Source organism: Podarcis tiliguerta (assembly GCF_965153285.1).
Source record: "Podarcis tiliguerta genome assembly, chromosome: 5".
Lineage (NCBI taxonomy): Eukaryota > Metazoa > Chordata > Lepidosauria > Squamata > Lacertidae > Podarcis > Podarcis tiliguerta.
In genome coordinates, this window is record NC_139538.1 from 41,643,415 (window position 1) to 41,649,416 (window position 6,002).

Sequence of the window (6,002 nt, forward strand, 5' to 3'; positions counted from 1 at the left end):
AACCGCAGCCCACACCTGGATGGGCTGAGGAAGAAGAAAAACACACTAGTTTCACCCTTAAATGCATTTTCAGAACACCAATAATGTCCTTTATTCCTGAATGAATCTCTTGCTGATGATTTTTAAAAAAGGGGGAGACCCACTTCAAACTGAATAAAATTTCCCATGTGGTTTTTTTCATGTAGAAAATGCAACAAACAAAGGCCAGTTTGTATTGCCTGTGTTGTTTCAGGCTGGCTAGTTTATGAATCAGAACAACAAAAGCATTGGCCATAATCTGGAACAAGTCTCGTGCTTCCCCCCATTTGTCACCCAAATGCAGGGTGGTTGGCAGAAATTAGTCTACTCTGAACACACAGGGAAATCTGAGCCAGAAAAAAATAGTTTATGAATCAAGGGGCCCGTAAAGAGGAGGGGTAAATTTTGTACACAATTCTAAAAAAGCCAAATACATAGGCAATCAAACCTACAAGTCCCTTGATTTTCTTTGTTTTTGATGATGTCTTTTGGATTAATATACTCTATATGGGAGAGCAAGGCAGAATTTTAGCCCTTCAGAGTATGGAATTTTGGAAGTACTATACATTTTTTAAAAGCAACCTTCTTCACTATCTGAATCCAATCAAGTTAGGTAAAGAAGCCTCTGCAACCTATATCAAGGGTACCTGATCTGTGCATTTTATTTCTTTCCAGAGCGTTCTGCTCTCCTTCCCACCCACCCACCCTCACCCACCCACTTTCCCCCATACAACATTTTAATCACCAGCTGTGACGCATCTAACAACCTTCTTGTGGCTAATTGAAAAACGTTATCATTCAGTCCATCCCTTTTAAACCAGGGGAGATTTATCATGCTGAAACATTAACCCACGTACTGCTTTCATTTCAAGGGCTTTTCACAATGGTCCTTGCTAATTTTTCTGATTATCAAGGACGTTGGGGAGCTTTTCTTCCTCTCCCCCCCCCCCCCCGGGTGAATGCATGGTGTTCCTGCCGCTGATAGTACAAACACCACTCACTCACTCAACAGCTGGGCGTCGTGGCAGCCACCACGGCCACCTTTATAAAATAAAAACACAAATAAGAGCTTGCAAACTTATGAACTGATGAAAGGCTTTAAACATGAAACTCAAACCCAGAACAAAAATCTTCTAATCTAACAATTCCAGGGCTCTGAGAATGATCTCTGTAGCTAGGAATAGAAGCCCCAAGCTACAGAGGGCTACCTGACCCAAGGCCACTTCTACTACATTAAAAGGTTAGTACTGTGCAGGTTTATATAAGTCTCGATTTTACTACACTCTATGAACAGAAGATACCATTCATTCGCTTAGCACAAGTTCATACATCAAATCCACCGAGTTATCTTAAAAACTTCAGGTGAGGATGTCAACCAATCATTAGAAAATGGATGAGCATCTTTAAAACATCACATGATGCCCGTATCCTGTGCAAATAGAAGTTTTTAAGAGAAGATAAATATATGGATGGGACGCGGGTGGCGCTGCGGGTAAAACCTCAGCACCTAGGACTTGCCGATCTCATGGTTGGCGGTTTGAATCCCCGCGGCGGGGTGCGCTCCCGTTGCTCGGTCCCAGCGCCTGCCAACCTAGCAGTTCGAAAGCACCCCCGTGTGCAAGTAGATAAATAGGGACCGCTTACTAGCGGGAAGGTAAATGGCGTTCCGTGTGCTGCTCTGGTGCCGGTTCGCCGGAGCAGCTTCGCCAGCAGCGCCTCCTCCTGGCTTCTCCCCACCCTGCCTAGAGGAGGAAGGGGGCTGGGCTTTGTTGGTGACAGCAGCAGCAGCGCTTGAGTGGCCGCCATTTTAAGCAGCCCCTCTCCGGAGCCCTTTGGCGTGCTGCTCATCGTCCTCCCGTTGCCGTCAGCCCCTGCCACTCACAAGACACAGGTAAGCAGCCACTGGGGCTCATGGTGCTCTTCCATCATTCCCCCCCCCAAAAAAAAATATAGTCTGGCCCCCCACAAGGTCTGAGGGACAGTGGACCGCCCCCCTGATGAAAAAGTTTGCTGACCCCCGCTATAAACCGTCTCAGGTGCTGCAACTTGTGGGCGGTGTGGCAGCCTCAGAGAGGACCTTCTCTGTGGTGGCCCCTAAGTACTTCTTCCCCACAGAGGTGTGTCTGGCAACTCTTTACCCTGACCTTTGACACTCGAGGTGTATATTTTAAGATGGACCTTATTTTGTCATTTTAAGTTGTCTTAACCCGTTTTTAATATGTTTTAAATGTTTTAACTCACCCTGGGACCTTAGGTGAAGTTCAAGAATCCATCCATGAGAGTACCGGTAGACATGACTGCAGCAGAACCAAACAGGACAGAGTTCTGCTTTCTTTCACAAATTGAAACCAGTGCCAATAGGGGCTAATGGAATTCTTATTACTGGGACTATGCTAGAGTTGACTGGATTTTCTCACAGAAAAATGCACTATTCAAATCTTGTCCTGGAAATTAGCACCATTTTCAGTGTTGTGTTGCTGAGTAAATTTGATGTTAAAGTTTATTTACATGCCTGAAACCTCACAATGCTATTTCAAAAGGATTGTGTGTGTGTGCATGTGAGTAAAACGAAAGGATTAAAGACAAAGTTATAATAAAAGGGCTCAAGGGAAAAGTCACAGCAAGGTGCCTTAGCCAAAGGTAACAGCATGGCATGAAAATCATGCAGAGCCCTCCCTCCTCAGTTGACAGGGCAGTGAGGAAGGGAAATCCAGCCTTGACTTACCACCTGTATTATGTTATGTTGAAAGAAGTATATAGAGTTTCTATACTGCTGTGCGATGAATTGAATGCAAATTATGCTCCTTGCAGCAGATGGAAGGGTGGGGGGGAGCATAGAAGTTGTTTTTTGCTACCCGAAATAATAGCCACCTGAATTTTCTACTGCCTGTATTGCTCTTCCCCCTCTTCTTACCCACAGCACAGGAAGCTTTGCCAGTGAAATGAGCTGTTGTTGGGTCTTAAAATATTTCCAATTAGTTGAATCAAATATCTGGAGTCTAGAGGCAAACACAGAGCTTAGCAATACAGTGAACAGAATGAAGTGCTGCCAGTTACTCTTGTTATGCAGAAATAGTTATAAGTATTTTTAACAAAATCACATTATTTGGGCTCATATACAGGCATTTCAGGCATAGGTAGTACTAGGCCTGCTGTCAGGCTAGTTATTAATACTAACATCAAATCTTCAGCCTATGTGGCATATGAATCACAAAAGAAAATGGCTCCTCTGCTTGTTCTGCAGCCTGCAGCACCAACTGCTCCCACGCATGACTCACTAATAACAGCACACATATTGGGAAGTGAAATCCCACTAAACTCAGTCAGACTTCCTTCCCAGTAAAGGTGTTTAGATTCAGGCTGCTACCGTCAGCACCTCCAGCTAAACCTATCGTGAGGGCTGCTACATTGAAAGGATTGGAAGGTTGTCATTCAAACAGAAATCCACTGGGCAAAGATTATTTTTTTTCCAAAATCCCATTTGATTTGCAAATAATAATTTTAAAAAATCAATGAACTGTTTGGTGATCCAAGGATGTTGGAGGATGTTTGTGCAGGCAAACATGTTTCTTGCTTATTCTGACTAAAATAGAAAGGATGAATTGTACAGCACATCTCTTGGTTCAGCCTAACTGGGTTCACTGCTCATTCGATAAGCTTGAAAGAAAACAGCTTAATTAACACAGGGATGAATCCAGACTTCACTCCTGTTGACATGCACATCCTCTGAGCAGAGTCCCACATCAGAGTACACTTTCTCCAGCAGAGTAACTTCTGCAGATTCCCTCTCCCTCTGCAGCCCCCGGTGCCACTGCCTACACTCTGCCGGAGTACTGATGGGTACTCCAGAACAACATGCGAAGTGGTACTGGGAGCTCCAGGTGATGGAGAAATCTGCAAAGTTGGTTCATCCCATCCACCAGTAGGATTCCTCTGCTGAATCAAAACCCTTCCAGGAATGAGTCAGTCTCTCTGTCAACAGAAGTTAAAGAAAAAATTGCCTATTCCTAGTATGGATTACTTAGCTAAAATACAGTGTATAGATAATTAATTGCACCTGGCCCACCAAGGCTTTAATTGTACTGTAGTAGCTTTTACCTATATGGATGCCTGGCATTCCCCAGATGTGTATACAAAGGCACATACTGGCATATTTTTGCTTCCAAAATTCAGACTATTCCTGCAGTAAAGATGGGTAGAAGATCAGAATTTCATCCAGCAATTGAGAGCACAGATTGTTAGCCAAAGTAGGTCAGTTTACTTGAACACTAATTGGTCAGAACTTCCCAGGAAACAAGTGCCCCCCATGTTATTTAGTTGAAAGGTAGAGCTGTTGCCAGTTCTTGTGCATTTGTTCTTGTGCATTTGGGAAACAACCTGCCCAGACAACCCTCCTGAAAAGAGTCTAAGGCTGTGGGAGAGGAATCAATAGGTTTCCAATCCCTCTCCTAAAACAAAGTTTGGGAAGGGAAGAAAAGAATACTATGCTTCCAGGTGTTAAATGAAATGTTTAGGTAAAAGGAAGAATGTCCTTACTCCCCCCCCAAAAAAATCATGGGGTGCCACCATGTTTAGTTAGGGCAATAGGGCAGACCGCCCAATTTCAAAACTTACACCACCACATTGGATCTGTGACAGACCGAAGGTTTGAGAGAGAGGTGAATTAGTAAAGGACTGTGTGTAGTAAATGCATATGGGGAATATAGCGGGGAAAGAACTCTACTCCAACTTGACAGATCTTTAACACCTATATATGAACCACAATTCCCAAGATTCTGTGGCATTCTAATGTCACATTGAGAACAAAACTCTGGATGGGGACAGGCAAAGGGAAGGCGGGGTAGCTTTAGTTCTCAAAAGACTTTCATTGTATTTTGTGAGACAAACTAAATGGTCTACAGTCTGGAACACCATCAAGAATAGATAGGCAACAGCAGGCTTAGCTCTCATGCCACTATTGGGCCCCAAGTAGTTCCCTTTAATTTCTCCTATATAAGTAAATATTGGATGTTCATTGAGAAGGAGGGAAATAAAACATTAAGACTTCTAGCCAGCTTTGCAGTGCAGGCAAAACCTTTCACCCCTGGCAATAATAACCTAGTGTCTACTGATACTGAATTGTGGGTGACACCGGGTTGCAATATACAGCTGCTGCCTACGTACAAGAGAACACACTATAATGATGAACATTCTGCAAGTAATTCATAATTTGCAAAGTGTCTATTAGGGACAGACAGAAGAAATTGTAGGGAGTTGGGATAAGTAATATTATTATGCAGAAACATTATGGCTCTATGCAGCTACACTATGGAATATGTGATACCCAGCAGAGGCAAGTCTTTTTGACCCTATAACAGTGTACAACTGACCATGTCTAATCAGAAGTAGGTCCTATTGAATTCAACAGGGCTGACTCTCAGGGAGTAATCTTAGTAATAATAATAATAATAATTTATTATTTATACCCCGCCCATCTGGCTGGGCCTCCCCAGCCACTCTGGGCGGCTTCCATAGAAACCAAAAATACAGTAAAATATCACACGTTAAAAACTTCCCTGAACAGGGCTGCCTTAAGATGTCTTCTGAATGTCAGGTAGTTGTTTATCGCTTTGACATCTGCTGGAAGGGCGTTCCACAGGGCGGGCGCCACTACCAAGAAGGCCCTCTGCCTGGTTCCCTGTAGCTTTGCTTCTTGCAATGAGGGAACCGCCAGAAGGCCCTTGGCGTTGGACTTCAGCCTTAGTTTCTCAGAGGAAGGAATTCCCCTCCTCTCACAATGGACTAGTCAATTAAAAGTCCACTTATGATGGCCCATAGAATTTAAAGAGAGTTGTTGAAAATGAAGCCTCTTTCTGTCCACATAGCCTTGCCCTTGGTTGTGTTTGTTGCTGATGCAAAGTGTGTGACAAAGGAGGATCCCAGAAACATGCACATATATAATAACTTGAGAACTCAGCAAACTACACAGTTGAGGTGGTTAAGAG